General features: G+C 43.1%; 1 protein-coding gene across 7 annotated transcripts in view; it reads right to left on the minus strand.

Annotated features, from left to right (window-relative positions):
* The window catches only part of LOC121287411 (engulfment and cell motility protein 2), a 214,453-nt gene that overhangs the window by 143,419 nt on the left and 49,806 nt on the right, over positions 1-21,228 (minus strand). The window contains exon 1 of one of the 7 annotated variants that reach the window (XM_041205263.1): positions 17,160-17,200. The exons of the other annotated variants lie outside the window; for them this stretch is intronic. The gene's annotated coding sequence lies outside the window, so the exon portion shown is untranslated. Of the gene's footprint in view, positions 1-17,159; positions 17,201-21,228 lie in introns of those variants that run through there. 7 annotated transcript variants of the gene reach the window in all.

Consider the following 21,228-nt stretch of genomic DNA (forward strand, 5'->3'; position numbering starts at 1 on the left):
GCTAACCGAGTCACAGTACTGTGGGTCAAATGTATGCAAAGCTTAATGCAAAAAACTTAAAAATCCAGATAAGAAAGAAACTAGTCATTATTTGGAGTCAGAAGTGCCAATAAAAAATGCTGTAAGAAAAAGACAAGACTTGCATTTCTCTACAGGTCTCACTTTTCACAAATTCAAATATGTCAAAGAGCTTTCACCTGCAGGGCCTGCAGCTATATACAGTGTTTTTCATGACCACTGGACATCTCAAAGCACTTTACAGGCAATTAAGTTTTTTAAAAATACGGTCACTGTTGTAACTTAGGAAATGCTGCAGCCAATTTGCACACAGCAAGCTCCCACAAACAGCAATGTGATAACGATCAGATAAACTATTTTTGTGATGTTGATTTGGAACAAGCATTGGCCAGAACTCCAGGGATAACTCCATGCTCTTCTTCAAAATAGTGTCATGGGATCTTTTGATTCCACCTGAGCAGGCAGATGGGACCTCAGTTTAACGCCTCATCTGAAAGACACCTCTGACAGGAAAATGCACCCTTAGTACTGCACTGGAGCATCAGCCTTGATTCTTTGTGATCAAACACTGGGATGGGACTTGAAATCGTGACTTAAAGGCAAGTGTGCTACCAACTGAAGGGTTAATAACACATTTTTGAAGTGCAGAGATTGCCATAATGTAGGAAATGTGACAGCCGTATTGTGCACAGCATGGTCCCACAAAGAGAAATGTGATAATGTCCAGATAATTTGTTTTGGCTATTGGTTGAGGGATAAATATTGGCTAGAAAACCAGGGAGAACTCCCTTAAATCTTCTTCAAAATGGTAACATGTGATTTAAAAAAAAAACAACCTAAAGGGAAGACATCAATTTAACATCTCAACTGAAGATGGTGTCTCCAACAGTGCAACACTTCCTCAGTACTGCACTAAAGTATCAACCTAGATTTTGTGCTCAAGTCTTTGTGATGGGATTTGAACCCACAGCCTTCAGAAAGAGAAGAGTGCTACACATCAAGCCACAGGAGGTTAGGAAGCCCAGTTTGCAGAATCCACTCCAAAAGTGAAGTGCAAGCAAGAAAAGGATAGTTATATTGTTGATACTTTGAATACAGCCCACTTACTTACATAGATGGAGTCAAAGTAAGAGACTACACAAGAGAATGGTAGCAGATGTAATACGCTAATATGTAGCAGAATGGATCCTGAGGCCTGGACTAATGGTCTAGGGACAGGAGTTCAAATCCTACCTCAACAACGGAGGGAAATTTATATTCAATTACAGTAATGAATAAATTTGGAATTGAAAAGCTAGTCAGTCGAAGTAACGATTATAAAACACTAGATTCTTGTAAAAATCCATTTGATTCACTAATGTCCCACAGGAAAGGAAATTTGCCACCAAAAAGTCGAGCAAATGAAAAATGAGTGTAACCTAGCCAGAAATTTAAAAACTGATTGTAGGAGTTTTTAAGTATATAAAAAGGAAGAGAGAGTAGCTAAAGCAAACGTTGGTCCCTGAGAAGCAGGCAGGAGAAATTGTCCTGGGGAATAAGGAAAAGGCAGAGACATTGAACAAACTATTTTGTGCGTCTTCTACTGTGAAGACAGACAAGTTTCATACCAGAAATGGACAATAACCTAGGGGCTAAAAAGAAAGGAAATTACTATCAGAGAAAAAAAAAGTATTGGAGAAACTAAGGGACTAAAATCTGGCAAATCTGTGGGGTCTGATGGCCTACACCCTAAGGTTTGAAAAGATATAGCTACAGAGATAGTAGTTGTGCTTGCTATGATTTTTCTAAACTTCCTTAGATTTGGGACCAGTCACACTAGGTTAGAAGTTGGCAAATGCTACACCACTTTTCAAGAAAGGAGAGAGAAAAAAGGAGATAGAACTACGGGCCAGTTAGCCTAACATCAGTTGTTGGGAAAATGCTGGAATCTATTATTAAGGAAGTCTTAACAATGCAATTAGAAAAGCATAGCATAATTAGAACAAGTCAACATGGTTTTACTAAATGGAAATCCTGTTTAACAAATTTATTGGAGTTTTTTCAGGATGTAGCTTAATAAGGTAGATAAAGGGGAAACAGCAGATGTAGTACACTCAAGATCTCTGAAAGATATCCAATAAAGGGGCCGCACAAAAGGTTAATAGGCAAACTAAGGGCTCATGGAGTTGGGGGTAATATTAGTATGGATAGAGCATTGGTTCATGGATAGAAAACAGAGTGGGCATAAACGGGGCTTTTTTCCAAGTTGGCAAGCAGTGAATAGCAAAGTGCCACAAGGATCAGTGCTGGGGCCTTGGCTATTCACAATCTATATTAATGACTTAGATGAAGAGACAGAGAGTAATGTATCAAAGTTTACTGATGATAGCAAACTAGGTGGGAAGGTAAGCTGTGGGGAGGACACGGGGAGGCTGCAAAGAGATATAGGCAGGTTAACTGAGTGGGCAACAAGATGACAGGTGCAAGATGCTGCAGATGTGTGAAGTTATTCACGTTGGTCGTAAGAACAAAAAAGCAGAATTTTTGTTTTAATTGAGAAACTTAAGTGTTGATGTTCAAAGAGACTTGGGTATGATTGTTCAAGGAACACAGGAAACTAGCATGCAGGTACAGCAAGCAATTAGGACAGCAATAAAGGCCAACATGTCATTTGCAACAGGATTCGAGTACAAGGATAAAGAAGTCTTGCTACAGTTGGATAGGGTTTTGGTGAGGCTGCATCTGGAATACCAAGTGCAATTTTGGTCTCCACATTTAAGAAAGTATATACTTGCAATGGAGGCAGTACAACAAAGGTTTGCTAAATTGAGGGGATTGTACTATGATGAGAGGCTAAGTAAATTGGGCTTATACTCTCTCGAATTTAGAAGAATGAGAAGCAAACTCATTGAAACCTACAAAATTCTGAAGGAGCTCGATAGGATAAATGCTGACAAATTGTTTCTGCCAGTTGGGGACTCTAAAACACGGGGGCACAGTCTCAGGTTAAGGGGCCAATCATTTAGGACTGAGTGAAGTAATTTTCCTCATCTCAGGGTTGTGAATCTTTGGAATTTTTCTACCTAGCGTTGAATACATTTAAGGCAGAGATAGACAGATTTCTGGTCTCTTAGAGAATTAAGGGATATGGGGAAAATGGAATTGAATCCCAGGATCAGCCTTGATCATATTAAATGGCGGAACAGGCTTGATGGACTGCAAGGTCTACTTCTGCTCTTTTTCTTGTGTTCTAGCATCTTCCTTCGTTTCCAGCTGCCTTGAAACAGAGCATTCTGACTGCATGGCCACAACAGAAAAAAGACTCTAATATAAAAACAAAAAACTGCGGATGCTGGAAATCCAAAACAAAAACAGAATTACCTGGAAAAACTCAGGTCTGGCAGCATCGGCGGAGAAGAAAAGAGTTGACGTTTCGAGTCCTCATGACCCTTCGACAGAACTAGGTGAATCCAAGGAAGGGGTGAAATATAAGCTGGTTGGGTGGGTGGGGGGGGTAGTGGTTGTAGGGACAAACAAGCAGTGATAGAAGCAGATCATCAAAAGATGTCACAGACAACAGAACAAAAGAACACATAGGTGTCGAAGTTGGTGATATTATCTAAACGAATGTGCTAATTAAGAATGGATAGTAGGGCACTCCAGGTATAGCTCTAGTGGGGGTGGGGGGAGCATAAAAGATTTAAAAATATTTAAAAATAATGGAAATAGGTGGGAAAAAGAAAAATCTATATGATTTATTGGAAAAAAATCAAAAGGAAGGGGGAAGAAACAGAAAGGGGGTGGGGATGGAGGAGGGAGGTCAAGACCTCAACTGTGTCCGGCCCATCTCTCGCGCATCCGCCCTCACGCCTTCTCCTCCCTCCCAGAAACATGATAGGGTCCCCCTTATCCTCACTTATCACCCCACCAGCTTCTGCATTCAAAGGATCATCCTCCGTCATTTCCGCCAACTCCAGCATGATGCCACTACCAAACACATCTTCCCTTCACCTCCACTGTCGGCATTCCGTAGGGATCATTCCCTCCGGGACACCCTGGTCCACTCCTCCATCACCCCCTACTCCTCAACCCCCACCTATGGCACCACCCCATGCCCACGCAAAAGATGTAACACCTGCCCCTTTAATTCCTCTCTCCTCACCGTCCAAGGGCCCAAACACTCCTTTTAAGTGAAGCAACATTTCACTTGCATTTCCCCCAACTTAGTCTACTGCATTCATTGCTCCCAATGCGGTCTCCTCTACAAACTGGGCGACTGCTTTGCAGAACACCTGCGGTCTGTCCACAAGAATGACCCAAACCTCCCTGTCGCTTGCCATTTCAACACTCCACCCTGCTCTCTTGCCCACATGTCTGTCCTTGGCTTGCTGCATTGTTCCAGTGAAGCCCAACGCAAACTGGAGGAACAACACCTCATCTTCCGACTAGGCACTTTACAGCCTTCCGGACTGAATATTGAATTCAACAACTTTAGGTCTTGACCTCCCTCCTCCATCCCCACCCCCTTTCTGTTTCTTCCCCCTTCCTTTTGTTTTTTTCCAATAAATTATATAGATTTTTCTTTTTCCCACCTATTTCCATTATTTTTAAATATTTTTAAAACTTTTATGCTCCCCCCACCCCCACTAGAGCTATACCTTGAGTGCCCTACCATCCATTCTTAATTAGCACATTCGTTTAGATAATATCACCAACTTCGACACCTATGTGTTCTTTTATTCTGTTGTCTATGACATCTTTTGATGATCTGCATCTATCACTGCTTGTTTGTCCCTACAACCACACCCCCCCCACTCCACTTCTCCCCCCCCCACTCCACTTCTTCCCCTCCAAACCAGCTTATATTTCACCCCTTCCTTGGATTCACCTAGTTCTGTCGAAGGGTCATGAGGACTCGAAACGTCAACTCTTTTCTTCTCCGCCGATGCTGCCAGACCTGCTGAGTTTTTCCAGGTAATTCTGGTTTTGTTTTAGAAAAAAGACTCAGCTTGAGCAGGGTGGGGAGGGGTAAACAGTCAATTTAGGAACAAAACATCCCCTCAAGAGAAACAAAATGGAGAGGTAAGATAACGATGAAACAGAAAACTTACTCCAATCGTAGTGATTGACGGATAGCTGAGCAAGGTTGGGAGATGCTATATGTACTGAGTCAGTACATAAGGTTGAAAAGGTACTTAAAGTGCAAATTGGAAATCATCGGTCAAGGGACCAGTGACTGACAAATGCAAGATAATCAACATTTCAAATGGCAGGAGAGAGTTCAAGAGGCCGCCTGATTAAATTTCAATTGATGTTGAAAGACCATTTGTTGAAAGATGATTTACAGTAAATTAATCAGCAGAAAACTGTTTCAAAGAACATTTAGAAAATATAGTTTAAGTCTGAATGTTGGCTCTGCCCCCCTCCCCTGTTTTATAACAAAAGGAATGAAGTTTTAAGTACAACTAGCAGACATTCAGGCACCAGAGCTGTACTGCTGGAGTTAGAGGAATATCCTTTTTTGGAGAGGAAAGATTCGAAAGCACTAGTTTTGCAGGAACAAAAAAAACTCTGATAATATCCAAGAGCTGCATCCATATAGCTCTTTTCACAACTACTGGGCGACCCAAAGTGCTTTACACCCAATGAGGTACTTTTGAAAATAGCTAATTTACACACATCAAGTAACTTCCTTCTTAAAGCATAGGACTTGTTTTTAATCATCACATTTGTCAAGGTTTCAGGATGACCCAAAGCATCATAAAACTGATGACATGTAGTCATAGGTGCAACATAGGGAATTGTGGTAGCCAATTTGTGCACAGTAAGGTCCCACAAACAGCACTTTGATAATGAGCAGATAACCTGTTGCTTTAAAAATTGATGTTGGTATTGGTCAGGGCTGGGTGGGTCACCTCTGCTTTCTTGGAAATATTGCCATGGGATCTTTTCCTCAGTGAAGACAAGGCCTCATCCAAAAGATGATACCTCTGACCGTGCAGCACTTCCTCACTCCTACAATTCTAACATGTCAGGCTAGATTATGTACTCAAGTCTCCAGAGCAGGACATGAACCTACAAGCTGCTGACTCGGAAGCAACAGTGCTATCCACTATGCCAAAATAGACACTAGCTGAAATCTGGTCACAAAGCTAGGGCAGTATTTTTGAATTTATACCAATTTTTATCTTGACCCTCATGCCTCTGATTTTTAAAGTAAAAGCCCAAAGTAACAGCCCAAGTTTGAAAAACAGACAAGAAAAGGTAAAGTCAAATAAATGCTTATGTAGCATCAGATTGGGTTTTTAGCTAAGGTTCCCTTTGAGACTTTGTTACTTATTTTGGGATGTTTTAGTTTGACCGGACCATTTACATTAGTGTCTCTCCTTAAAGGGGCATTTGTGCTGATTATTTGGTGACACTGGGGCAACTTAGTATGGCCTTTATTAGTCCAATCAAATTAGTTCCAGATTAGAAGCCCTTGCAATTTCTGAACACGTTCCCTCCTTGTCTTGGGATAACTGTTCTGGACGTCTATACCATGTGTCAAACAAACTTAAAAGCTTGATGTTAACAAAAGTGTAAACATGAGCACTGGTATCCCACATACTAATGAGAGAAACCCACCCTATCCCCATCTACCCCCAAACAATCTGCAAAACAAACACTGCAGATGCTGGAAATCTAATGAAAACTCACATAGCTAAACAATAACTTTGTTTCTCTCTCCGCAAATGCTGTCAAACCTGCTAAGTATTTCCAGCATTTTAAAGTTTTTAATCCACCACAAATCTGTCCACCTTCCCTACTCAATTCTACATCAGGCTACGATGAACTCAACCAGCTATGAACAAGCATCCTCTACTGTAAGGAGAATGGCTTTCCTCTGCAGTGACAGAGAAAAAAAAATCCCTTTCAGTATCAGCAGGGTGATAGAATCAGAGGAATCAGTCATAGTACAATATGTATGTGCTTAAACTGCTTTGAGCAGAGATTTTATCAGTTTACTGCAGTTCTGTCCTCTTTCAGATCATCAGAAGCATAAATCTCATCTGGAGAAAGAACACTGCCAAAACAGGCTATTGACAGAGCAGCAGAACCACCAGACAAGACAGTAAGCAGCAATGTGACCCATCCAGCTCGTACCCACTCAATCCACAATGAGATTTGAGTCCTGCATTAGGGCAGCTCACCATTGATGCATTTATTCTCATTACTGTTTTTTCTGTGCAAGGTGCAAACATCATTTATCCAAGTTTGGTGGGTGACAAAGGAGCTCCAATTTTAACTATTTCTCCTTCTTCCCCTTCCAACTTCCCCAATGGGAAGCAGACAGGGGAGCACAAGGGCAGTCACTTACTCCCTCAGATCTTGCTACCTTTCTGCCATGTCCCTATGCTAATCTGCTCTGTCGAGCAGGGAATGGAACACCCTAGGAAGGAAGTGGAGTTTTACTTTACCAATGCATCACCACGACACCAGCAAAGGCTGAGCAGGAAAGCAGTGACAGCCTCCCCATTAAGCCTGACCTGACGAGAGGTAGATCATGAGCTAGGCTGGTAAGTAGCATAGGTTTCCTTGTAGGGAGCAGTGCTCCCGGGCCTCACAAGGAAGCCTTGGACCTCCCTGGCCCCATGCTTTGTTCCCCTTCCCACACTGCCCTCAACTGATTGCCAGGGACCATTCCCACAGGCTGCAGCCTGCCCCTTAAATCCCACTCTCACCCGCTGGTCAGGTCAGTGGGTTTGGCGGAGTTCAGGCCAAAGGCCAGCAAATACATGTCAAAGAGGCCAAGCAGATTGACTCAGAAGGTATGCCACTTAGGGTTGGCAACTTTGGTTGGAGGCATTCCTGGAGGTTTGTTCACAAGTCGTTCCGCAAATATTATTGTATTTCCCTTATAAGTGTTGGGTCCCCTATAGATGAGTATTTTTGCCTGTGATTGTGCAATAGCAGCTGTTGTGCAACAAGTTCCAAGAACTAGGAGGCCACACTTGACCAGGCCAAAAAGGAGGGAAACAAATTGCAGGGGGGAGCAATCTCAGGGTGCTCCAGTCACCCCCATCCTCATCATATGGGGTTAGGGGAGTGCATATAACTTTCAGATTGTACAAAACAAACCACTGGTATAAATGTTGAGATCTCTACCTTCCAACCACCACCCCCTCCCCACCATAAGGGTTCATGTGAGATGCCATGGTAAATCTGACTAAATCATACAAATGCAAATTGTTTTATTTTAATTCATTCACAAGATGTGGGCATCACTGGTATTGCTGACATTGCCGAGCCACAACTGTCCTTAAGCCAATGGCTCACCAGGCCATTTTTAGAGGGCATTTTCAAAAAATAAGACTTGCATTTATATCGTTCTTTTCATGACCTCAGGATATCCCAAAGCGCTTTACAGACACTGAAGTTCTTTTGAAGTATCGTCACTGTTGTAATGTAGGAAACACGGCAGGCAATTTGTGCCCAGTAAGCGCCCACAGCAATGTAAAGATAATCTGTTTTGTGATTTTGATAGAGGGATAAATATTGGCCAGAATACCATGGTATCTCCCTTGCTCTACTTCGAATAGTGTCATGGGATCTTTTGCCTCCACCTTGGAAAGCAGATGGGGGCACTGGTTTAACATCTCATCTGAAAGATGGCAGCTTTAACATTGCAACAGTGTTTTCAGTACTGCACTGGTGTATCAGCCTAGCTTTTGTACTCAAGTCACTGCCATTGAACTTGAATCCATAATCTCATGACTGATAGTCAAGACTGCTACCAAATGAGCCACACCTTATAGAAAAGAGTCAACCACATTGCTGTGGGTCCAGAGTCACATATAAAGCAGACCTGATAAAGACAACAGGATATCTTCACTAAAAAGGACATCAGTGAGCCCATCAAGTCTGCGCCAGTCAAACAAATGCCTAACTATTCTAATCCCATTTTCCAGCACTAGGTCCATAGCCTTGTATGCCATGGCATCACAAGTGCACATCCAAATACTTCTTAAATGTTATGAGGGTATCTGCCTCTACCACCCTTTCAGGCAATGAATTTCAGATTCCCACTACCCTCTGGGTGAAAAGATTTTTCCTCACATCCCCTCTAAACCTCCTGCCCCTTACCTTAAATCTATGCCCCCTGATTACTGATCCCTCCAAGGGGAAAAGTTCCTTCCTGTCTACCCTATCTATGCCCCTCATAATTTTATACAACTCAGTCATGCCCCCCTTAATCTCCTCTGCTCCAGGGAAAATAACCCCAGTCTATCCTATCTCTCCTCATTACTAAAACTCTCCTGCCCAGGCAACATCCTGGTAAATCTCCTCTGCACTCTCTCTAGTGCAATCACATCCTTCCTATAATACAGATTCCAGAACTGCAAGCAATGCTCTAGCTGTGGCCTAACCAGCGTTTTATACAATTCCAGCATAACCTCCCTGATCTTATATTCTATGCCTCAGCTATTAAAGGCAATTATCCCTAGTGCCTTCTCAAATACCTTATCTACCTGTCCCGCTACCTTAAGGGCCTGGTGGACCTGCACACCAAGGTCCCTCTGATTTGCCAAATTGCCTTGGATCCCATGGGCTCTTACCTTCGTTATCAGTCTCCCATGTGGGACCTTATTAAAAGCCTTGCTGAAGTCCAAATAGACTATGTCAAATGCATTGCCCTCATCTACACACCTGGTCACCTCTTCAAAAAATTCAATCAAATTGGTCATACATAACCTCCCCTAAACAAAACCAGGCTGACTGTCCTTGATTAATCCCTGCCTCTCCAAGTGTAGATTAACTCCGTCCCTCAGAATTGCTTCCAATAGTTTCCCCACCACTGAGGTTACACTGACAGGCCTGTAGTTCCCTGTTTATCCCTTCCTCCCCCATTGAATAATGGTACCACACTGGCTGTCCTCTGGCACCTCTTCTGTGGCCAGAGAGGTATTGAGAATTATTGCCAGCGCCCCTGCTATCTCCTCCCTTGCCTCACTCCACAGCCTGGGATACATTTCATCCAGGCCTGGAGATTTATCTACTTTTAAGCCTGCCAGACCACTTAGAACCTCTTCCCTTTCTATGCTAATTTCTTTAATTATATCACAGTCCTACTGCCTGATTTCCATACCCATGTCGTCCCTGTCATTTGTTAACACCAAACACAAGGTATTCATTTAGAACCTGACCTATGTCTTCTCGCTTCACGCCAAGTTGCCACTATGGTCCTTAATGGGCCCTACAGTCTTTCTAGTTAGTCTCTGAAGAAGAGTCATAAGGACTTGAAACATTAACTGTTTTTTTTCTCTCCACAGATGCTGTTGGACCTGCTGAGTTTTTCCAGCATTTTATGTTTTGGCTTCTGGGTTACTAGTCGAGTTACCTAATATTTGGCACAAGGATATTAGCATATAGTGGTTAAGCATCAGGATAGTATTATGGGTGGTTTTCACTCATGGGAAAAGTTAAGTGGGAGCTCAATGATCCCCAAGATTACAAACAGTTTTGCATGGCTTTGGTTCAGATGTTTCTCAATACCTTTCTCAAGTGTAAACAAATGACATTACATCTATTACAAGCTAAAACTTGTAATTTAACTCTTGCCATACTGGCGTAGTAGAGTTCATTCTGATCTCATTCTGCAAAAAATACTACATGTAATAAGTGGGATGCCTACAACATTTTAATACTAAAGCAATATCTTTGAAGCAAGCAGGAAACAAAACGTCAAGAGAATAAGGAAATCAAAGGGAGAGGGCATGAAAAAAAGATTAGCAAATAAAGTTAAAGATAACCCAAAGATGTTTTATCAATACATTAATGCTAAAAGGTTGGTTAAGGAAACAGTGGGACCTATCAGAGATGAAGATGGAAACTTGTGTGTAGATGCAGAGGCTGTGGGAAGGGTTTTGAATGAATATTTTGTCTCCGTGTTTACAAAGGAACGGGAGGATGTGGATATAGTAGGCCAGGAAGAACACTGCAAGATATTGGACGGGATAGTCATAAAGAGACAGGAAGTACTTGAAGGGTTGAAATCCTTGAAAGTTGATAAGTCACTAGGACCAGATGGATTGTTTCCGAGGCTGCTGAAGGAAGTCAGGGAGGAGATAGCAGATGTTCTGGGGATGATTTTCCAATCTTCACTACATACAGGGGAGGTACCGGAGGACTGTAGAAATGCAAACTTAGTTCCAATGTTTAAAAAGGGATCAAAGGAAATGACAAACAATTATAGGCCAGTTAGTCTTACATCGGTGGTGAGCAAATTAGTAGAATCAATCTTGAGAGATAGGATTAGCTGTCATGTGGAAAGGCATGGACTAGTCAGGGATGGTCAGCATGGATTTGTTAAAGGAAGGTCTTGCCTCATAAATTTGATTGAATTTTTTGAGGAAGTGACAAGAAGGGTTGATGAAGGTAGTGCAATGGATGTTGTGTACATGGATTTTAGCAAGGCCCACATGGTAGATTGGTCAGGAAAGTAAAAACCCATGGGATTCAGGGTAATGTGGTAAACTGGATAAAAGGTTGGCTTTGTAACAGGAAACAAAGGGTAATGGTTGATGGATGCCCTTGCGAATGGAAAGTTGTCTCAAGTGGTGTTCCACAGGGCTTGGTGTTGGGACTCTTGCTGTTTGTGTTATGTATTAACGATTTGGACGCGAACCTAGGAGGCACGATTGGGAAATTTACAGATGACACAAAGATTGGCCGAGTAGTGGATAGTCTAGAGGATAGCCATAATCTCCAAAACGATATAGATGGATTGGTAGAGTGGGCGGTAAAGTGGCAGATGGATTTTAACATAGAGAAGTGTGAGGTCATATATTTAGGTAGGTCAAACTGTTACAGGGATTACAAAATAAATGGGAATATACTAAGAGGGGTAGAAGAAGTGAGAGATCTTGGCGTACAAATAAACAGGTCCATGAAGGCAGAAGTTCAATTAGACAAGGTTGTAAAGAAGGCATATGGAATGCTCTCCTTCATTGGCAGAGGTATAGAATATAAAAGTAAGGATAGTGTTGGAATTGTATAAAACACTGGTGAGACCACAACTGAAGTATTGTGTGCAGTTCTGGTCACCACATTGCAGGAAGGACGTAATAGCTTTGGAGAGAGTGCAGAGGAGGTTTACAAGAATGTTGCCAGGGTTAGAAAAGTGTAGCTATGAGGAGAGATTGGATAGGTTGGGGTTATTTTCCCTGGAACAAAGAAGACTGAGAGGTGACTTGATTGAGGTGTACAAAATTATGAGGGGAATAAATTGAGCGGACAGGATAAAATTGTTTCCCTTGATGGAGAATTCTAGAACCAGGGGACATAGATTCAAGATAAGTGGCAGAAGGTATAAGGGGGACATGAGGAAGAACTTTTTTTTTATGCAGAGGGTAGTGGGTGTCTGGAATTTGCTGCCCAAGTTGGTGGTAGAGGCAGAAACTTTAAACTCTTTTAAAAAGTACCTGGATCTGCACCTAAAGTGCTGTAAGCTTCAGGGCTATGGGCCGGGTGCAGGAAGGTGGGATTAGAAAGGGCACCTGGGTGTCCTTGGGCTGGCATGGACAAGATGGGCCGAATGGCTTCCTTCTGTGCTGTAACTTTTCGATGGTTCTATGGTGCTAATGGCCTCCAACAGTTCTTATTTCTTTCCAGGGATCCTTACTTTTGGTAATTACCTCTCCCCTGATCCAATTCAAATGTTCCCTACAAGTGCCACTGAAATGTCATTTGTGAGAACAGAACAGTCATATCAGTGCTTTGTGTTTCAGTAAACCACTATAATCATTTGCTTAACAAAAACAGAATTACCTGGAAAAACTCAGCAGGTCTGGCAGCATCGGCGGAGAAGAAAAGAGTTGACGTTTCGAGTCCTCATGACCCTTCGACAGAACTTGAGTTCGAGTCCAGGAAAGAGCTGAAATATAAGCTGGTTTAAGGTGTGTGTGTGGGGGGCGGAGAGATAGAGAGACAGAGAGGTGGAGGGGGTTGGTGTGGTTGTAGCGACAAACAAGCAGTGATAGAAGCAGAATATCAAAAGATGTCAACAACAATAGTACAATAGAACACATAGGTGTTAAAGATAAAGTTGGTGATATTATCTAAACGAATGTGCTAATTAAGAATGGATGGTAGGGCACTCAAGGTATAGCTCTAGTGGGTTTTTTTTTTTTATTTTATATAATGGAAATAGGTGGGAAAAGGAAAATCTTTATAATTTATTGGGAAAAAAAAGAGAAGGGGGAAACAGAAAGGGGGTGAGGATGGGGGAGGGGACTCACGACCTAAAGTTGTTGAATTCAATATTCAGTCCGGAAGGCTGTAAAGTCCCTAGTCGGAAGATGAGGTGTTGTTCCTCCAGTTTGCGTTGGGCTTCACTGGAACAATGCAGCAAGCCAAGGACAGACATGTGGGCAAGAGAGCAGGGTGGAGTGTTAAAATGGCAAGCGACAGGGAGGTTTGGGTCATTCTTGCGGACAGACCGCAGGTGTTCTGCAAAGCGGTCGCCCAGTTTACGTTTGGTCTCTCCAATGTAGAGGAGACCACATTGGGAGCAACGAATGCAGTAGACTAAGTTGGGGGAAATGCAAGTGAAATGCTGCTTCACTTGAAAGGAGTGTTTGGGTCCTTGGACGGTGAGGAGAGAGGAAGTGAAGGGGCAGGTGTTGCATCTTTTGCGTGGGCAAGGGGTTGTGCCATAGGAGGGGGTTGAGGAGTAGGGGGTGATGGAGGAGTGGACCAGGGTGTCCCGGAGGGAGCGATCCCTACGGAATGCCGATAAGGGGGGTGAAGGGAAGATGTGTTTGGTAGTGGCATCATGCTGGAGTTGGCGGAAATGGCGGAGGATGATCCTTTGAATGCGGAGGCTGGTGGGGTGATAAGTGAGGACAAGGGGGACCCTATCATGTTTCTGGGAGGGAGGAGAAGGAGTGAGGGCGGATGCGCGGGAGATGGGCCGGACACGGTTGAGGGCCCTGTCAACGACCGTGGGTGGAAAACCTCGGTTAAGGAAGAAGGAGGACATGTCAGAGGAACTGTTTTTGAATGTAGCATCATCGGAACAGATGCGACGGAGGCGAAGGAACTGAGAGAATGGGATGGAGTCCTTACAGGAAGTGGGGTGTGAGGAGCTGTAGTCGAGATAGCTGTGGGTGTCGGTGGGTTTGTAATGGATATTGGTGGACAGTCTATCACCAGAGATTGAGACAGAGAGGTCAAGGAAGGGAAGGGCTACCCGCATGGGCCCCAGCTATGCCTGTCTCTTTATGGGGTATGTGGAACATTCCTTGTTGCAGTCCTACTCCGGCCCCCTTCCACAACTCTTTCTCCGGTACATCGATGATTATTTCGGTGCTGCTTCATGCTCTCGTCAGGACTTGGAAAAATTTATTAATTTTGCTTCCAATCTCCACCCCTCCATCATTTTCACGTGGTCCATCTCTGACACTTCCCTTCCCTTCCTTGACCTCTCTGTCTCAATCTCTGGTGATAGACTGTCCACCAATATCCATTACAAACCCACCGACACCCACAGCTATCTCGACTACAGCTCCTCACACCCCACTTCCTGTAAGGACTCCATCCCATTCTCTCAGTTCCTTCGCCTCCGTCGCATCTGTTCCGATGATGCTACATTCAAAAACAGTTCCTCTGACATGTCCTCCTTCTTCCTTAACCGAGGTTTTCCACCCACGGTCGTTGACAGGGCCCTCAACCGTGTCCGGCCCATCTCCCACGCATCCGCCCTCACTCCTTCTCCTCCCTCCCAGAAACATGATAGGGTCCCCCTTGTCCTCACTTATCACCCCACCAGCCTCCGCATTCAAAGGATCATCCTCCGCCATTTCCGCCAACTCCAGCATGATGCCACTACCAAACACATCTTCCCTTCACCCCCCTTATCGGCATTCCGTAGGGATCGCTCCCTCCGGGACACCCTGGTCCACTCCTCCATCACCCCCTACTCCTCAACCCCCTCCTATGGCACAACCCTTGCCCACGCAAAAGATGCAACACCTGCCCCTTCACTTCCTCTCTCCTCACCGTCCAAGGACCCAAACACTCCTTTCAAGTGAAGCAGCATTTCACTTGCATTTCCCCCAACTTAGTCTACTGCATTCGTTGCTCCCAATGTGGTCTCCTCTACATTGGAGAGACCAAACGTAAACTGGGCGACCGCTTTGCAGAACACCTGCGGTCTGTCCGCAAGAATGACCCAAACCTCCCTGTCGCTTGCCATTTTAACACTCCACCCTGCTCTCTTGCCCACATGTCTGTCCTTGGCTTGCTGCATTGTTCCAGTGAAGCCCAACGCAAACTGGAGGAACAACACCTCATCTTCCGACTAGGGACTTTACAGCCTTCCGGACTGAATATTGAATTCAACAACTTTAGGTCGTGAGTCCCCTCCCCCATCCTCACCCCCTTTCTGTTTCCCCCTTCTCTTTTTTTTCCCAATAAATTATAAATATTTTCCTTTTCCCACCTATTTCCATTATATAAAATAAAAAAAAAAAAAAAAAACCCACTAGAGCTATACCTTGAGTGCCCTACCATCCATTCTTAATTAGCACATTCGTTTAGATAATATCACCAACTTTATCTTTAACACCTATGTGTTCTATTGTACTATTGTTGTTGACATCTTTTGATATTCTGCTTCTATCACTGCTTGTTTGTCGCTACAACCACACCAACCCCCTCCACCTCTCTGTCTCTCTATCTCTCCGCCCCCCACACACACACCTTAAACCAGCTTATATTTCAGCTCTTTCCTGGACTCGAACTCAAGTTCTGTCGAAGGGTCATGAGGACTCGAAACGTCAACTCTTTTCTTCTCCGCCGATGCTGCCAGACCTGCTGAGTTTTTCCAGGTAATTCTGTTTTTGTTTTGGATTTCCAGCATCCGCAGTTTTTTTGTTTTTATTTTTGTTTTTATAATCATTTGCTTACCTGCTCAGATTTTGCTTTTAAAATTATATAAAAGGCAAAAAAAAGTTCTATTTTTGTCTCATTCAGTCATTATGAAGCCAATTCAAGCCAGGTAACTGTCAGGATGCTTGCCATTCACCAGCCAAGGTGTCAGATGTAGCTCAGTGGTAGCACTCTCACCTCAGAGCCAGAAGATTGCCGATTCAAGTCCCACTCCAAAGAGACAGTCTGTCTTGAGTTAGCTGACCAAGCCAAAGCAGCAGGTGGCAGCAAGTTCTCAGTGCTCCCAGCAGGGGCTTTCTGATCATGAGAGAAAGGGAAGGACTTTGATCTTTGTGGGATAGGCTTCCCATGTGCAATATAGTGAGTTCTGTTGAAGAGTCATACGGACTCGAAACATTAACTGTGTTCCTCTCCGCAGATGCTGCCAGACCTGCTGAGTTTTTCCAGGTATTTTTATTTTTATTTTTGTTTTGGATTTCCAGCATCTGCAGTTTTTTGCTTTTATCAACATAGTGGGAGATGCTTTGATTATACAGAGGGATGAGCTTTGATCATTAGATACTGATCACAAAAAGTATTTATTTTTTATTCATTCATGGAATGTGTGTATTGCTGGCTAAGCCAGCATTTATTGCCCATCCTTAATTGCCCTTGAGGTGGTGGTGGTGGCTATAAAATGAGAACAGTTTCACTGTGAATAGCCTTATGAGCCTCAGGTGTTTGGTTTACAAACATGGCCATCAGGGAAAATTACTGAAGGATTGTTGGACATCTATGGAACAAAGCTCACAAAATGGATAATATCTGAAAGGACGAGTGCCCATTTAATCTGCATAATCACTGGCTACATTTAAAGACATCTATAAAACATGCACCCGCACAGACAAAAATCAGCACAAACCCAAAGGAGGAGAAATTAGGACTGGTAAGTAGGGTGTTTAAGGAGGGTCTTAAAAGGAGGAGATAAAAGTTCTGCTATCTTGGGAATACAAAGAAACAATATCAATCTACACGGCAAACAACTGGTGTCCATGCTGAACACTCACCTGTCGAAGCAAAGAGAGAATCCAGCAATAGGAGGAGAGAGGGTTAGCAAGGGAATTCCAGAGCCTAGAGTTTAGACTGCAACAGACACACCCAGTTGATATTTATAATCATGTCCCCTCCCCCCCACCCAAACAAGTATGCATAACACATTTGCTAAGTGGACTACTGCTGGTTATACTTACAGAAGTGTAAATGTGCTTCACTCAGTGTCATGCATATCACTTGCCAGTTCATGCAAGAGGAAGAATTCAGTAAGCTGAGCAGCAGCGTGTGAAAATACTTCAATGAGCTAATCGAAGTCCTCTACCATTGAACAAGTAATGCTGCAAACGGTTTTAGAGTACAGGTCTGATGGCCCAAACATCCTATGTGAGGAGGCACAATCTACAGCCATAATGCCACAATGGCATTCACAAGATCCTTCAGTGTGCACACACCCACACACAGAGTTTAAGTGAGCTTAGTAGGAGTACTCCTCTCATCAAGACATGCTGCCATTACCCTGGCAACCTCACAAACTCATTATTTTCACTGTGACTGCAGCCAGCTGAAAGAACAGAGCTTGCAGCAACTAATCCTTGGCATTCCAGAGGATATTGAAGTATAAGGGAGTTGAGCAATTAACAAATTTGATGCAAAACTGTACATATGGATCTGGATGCTACACATTGTGCATCAGTCTCAAGTCAAATTAAAAGCGAGAGTAACAGATTTAAGGAGGACAAGGTTAATAGCTCTTGTGATATCCACCACCCCACCCCCGCCAATTCTATTCAGATTGGTAAACTAGAGTAACATGACATGAGGAGGCCAGCATGCATTGGGATCAGCTACTGCTCACCTGCCAGGGGTTGGCTGCAGCCAGTCTATGTATGAAAGTGATTCATTTCACTTGTTATTTTTCTTTCTAAAGCTTTCACACAAGTGTTATGATAAACATTTTAACAATTTAACTGATCTTGGCAGCTACTCTAGCGCTTCCATTCACCAATCCCGCCAGCCCACGTGATCTTTGTGATTGCACCAGTACTTAGCATTTAGTCAGTCAAGAGACGCTGCAGTGTGAGCAAATAAAGTAAAATGAAAAGTCACTGTAAAAAGTAACCCAAACCTCACAATGGGTCAGCCAACACCACCCAGGTGTGGAAAGATGGTTTCCTATCTTTACTTTCCCATCATACAGGCAGAAGATTGAACAGTCTCACATTGTCAAATTAGAAGAGGCAGCTCATGGTCAAACAAATGGCTGCCTTCTCCTCAGGCTCACTAGAAGTTCCAGAACATTGTGCTTCCCTTTGACTGATCACGCAAATGATGGCCGAAATGACAGCCATTACAGGGTATAAAAAATTGATTTATTGGGTAAATGATTAATGAGTGACTAATGAGTTGCAGGTTATGGAACCATGTTTGAAACAATAAGGCTACCCAACTGCTATGCCAGATTTTTTGTGCTAATGTAAAGACTGATTTTTTAAAAAAAAATAGACTGCCTTCAGTCTAAAGGATCAAGATCTTTGGTACAGGAGATCACCAAGGCTGGAAAAACCCGGAGAAAGATGGTGAATCAGGATGGATGTAGTGCCAAATTTTGGTTTTAAAAAGCCTAAAGGAAGTGGGAGGAAATAAAACCTGAACAATTTAAAGATTCAACCTTGAATTATGATATTGTTGTAGATCATTAATATAGACAGCTTTTCATTAAAACAAAATGTCAAACTCATCTTCACTAGTTATCATGAATACTCGAGAACAAATTGAGAACAAAAGCCAAGCTCCAAAAAAAAAATCCAAAAAGTTCTCTTCTCCTTTTACAGAAATCAACACAAAACAGGTATTAGTCATAAATCTCAACAAGCCCAGAGAAACATTTGCAGCATTGGAATTATTCTACCATCGTCACTCAGTCTAAAGGTACCAGTAGCTGCACATACAGAAATATGATCCTTCCATATACAACTTGCATACAGAAGACAGAGATGGAGTTGCATATCAGTTAGACACTGCTCAAGGAAGTCAATATGCTCTGGCACTAGCTGACCTACTAGGAATTGGAAATTTAGTTCACACTTTGAAGGGCACCATCTTCATGAAAGTGCTTGTTTCTTAACAGCACTCAATGCGTTGTATCGAAATACCTTAAATGGCATACTGGCAATGTCACTGTTCTAGTAATCCACAGGCCCAGGCTAATACTCTGGGCAACACAGGTCCAAATCCCACCATGGCAACTGGTGGAATTTAAATTCAATTAATAAATCTGGAATAGTCTCAGTAATGATGAGCACGACAACTATCAATAGTTGTAAAAACACATCTGGTTCACTTATGTCCTTTAGGGATGGAAATCTGCCATTCTTACCCAGTCTGGTCTACATGTGACTTCAAACCCACTGCAATGTGGTTGACTCTTTGTTTCCCTCTGAAATGCCTAGCAAGCCACTCAGTTCAAGGGCAATTAGGGGTGGGTAATAAATGATGAAAGCAAAATACTATGGATGCTGGAAATCTGAAATCTGAAACAAAAACAAAAACCTGCTGGAAAAAATCAGCAGGTATGACAGCATCTGTGGAGAGAAAGACAGAGTTAACGTTTCAAGTCCATATGACTCTTCTTCAGGACTAAAGAAAAGTAAAGATGTGGTGAAATATATACTGCTTATGGGGGGAGGGGGACGATGACAAGTAAAGCTGAATAGAAGGCCAGTGATAGGTGGAGGCAAAAAGGAGAGATTGCAAAAGATGTCATAAACAAAAGGTGTTGATGGTGGTGATACTGGCTAAAGGAGGTGCTAATGGTGACATTAAGAGTAGAAAGCAGGATGAGCAAGTAACAGATGGGGGTGGGGACAGTATGGGAGAAAAGATCAAAATAGGCTAAAAGGTAGGGATAAAACAATGAATGGAAATACATTTAAAAATAATGATAATAGAAATAGGTGGGGAAAATATATATGTATAAAAATTAATAAATATTTGAAAAAAAGGGAATCAAAAAGGGGTGAGGATGGAGGAGAGAATTCATGGTCTGAAGTTGTTGAACTCAATGTTTAGCCCAGAAGGCCGTAAAGTGCCTAATCTGAAGGTGCTGGTTTTCCAGTTTGCGTTGAGCTTCACTGGAACATTGCAGCAGGCGAAGGACGGACATGTGGGCACAAGAGCAGAGTGGTGTGTTGAAATGGCAAGCGACAGGAAGATCTGGGTCATGCTTACGGACAGACCGAAGGTGTTCCACAAAGCGGTCACCCAGTCTGCATTTGGTCTCTCCAATGTAGAGGAAACCGCATTGGGAGCAGCAAATGCAGTAGACCAATTTGAGGGAAATGCAAGTGAAGCGCTGCTTCAGTTGAAAGGAGCGTTTGGGCCCTTGGATTGGGGGGGGGGGGGGAGAAGAGTAAAGGGGCAGGTGTTGCACCTTCGTCGATTGCATGGGAAGGTGCCATGGGAGGGAGTTGAGGTGTTGGGGGTGATGGAGGCGTGGACCAGGGTGTCCCAGAGGGAACGGTCCCTATGGAATGCCAACAGTGGGGGGGGTGAAGGGAAGATGTGTTTGGTGGTGGCATCATGCTGGAGTTAGCAGAAATGGTGGAGGATGATCCTTTGAATGCGAAGGCTGGTGGGCTGAAAAGTGAGCACAAGAGGGACCGTTTCATGGTTCTGGGAAGGAGAGGAAGGTGTGAGGGCAGAGGCGTGGGAGATGGGTCGGCAATAAATGATGGCCTTGCCAGTGACACCCACATCCCATGAAAGAAGAAAAAAATTATGAGATTGTGATGAACTCTTCATTGTTCTCTAGCCTGACATACACCAAACAGAAATAAGTACAATGTACATGGGTGTCATGAAAATACAATAATTTTCATAATATTGTGATTTATTGTAAAGGTAGGTTAATAGTGGGGTTTGGATTAGTTTGTCTGCATGGATGTGTGTGCACAGTGGATTTACTTGAATTAGAGATAGCTAGTTTGGAGCTTTTGAGTGATCAAAAAAAAAATCTAGGTTTGAAATGCTAAATACATAAACATGGTTGAAGTTTTAGAATGTGAGGTGTGAGGAACATTTGCATTTTCACCAGAATATTGAATTTCAGTGATGGTAAGATGTTACACTTAGCCATAAGAAGCTAAGCCTAACAGTGTGTTTATTTTTCCCCAAAGGTTACTGATAATATGAGTACTGTGGAAGATTTATATTATGGAAAAAGTAAAGTTTCAACTACATATTGGAACCATGGAATTTACATTAAAA

Source organism: Carcharodon carcharias, chromosome 14, assembly GCF_017639515.1.
Source record: "Carcharodon carcharias isolate sCarCar2 chromosome 14, sCarCar2.pri, whole genome shotgun sequence".
NCBI lineage: Eukaryota > Metazoa > Chordata > Chondrichthyes > Lamniformes > Lamnidae > Carcharodon > Carcharodon carcharias.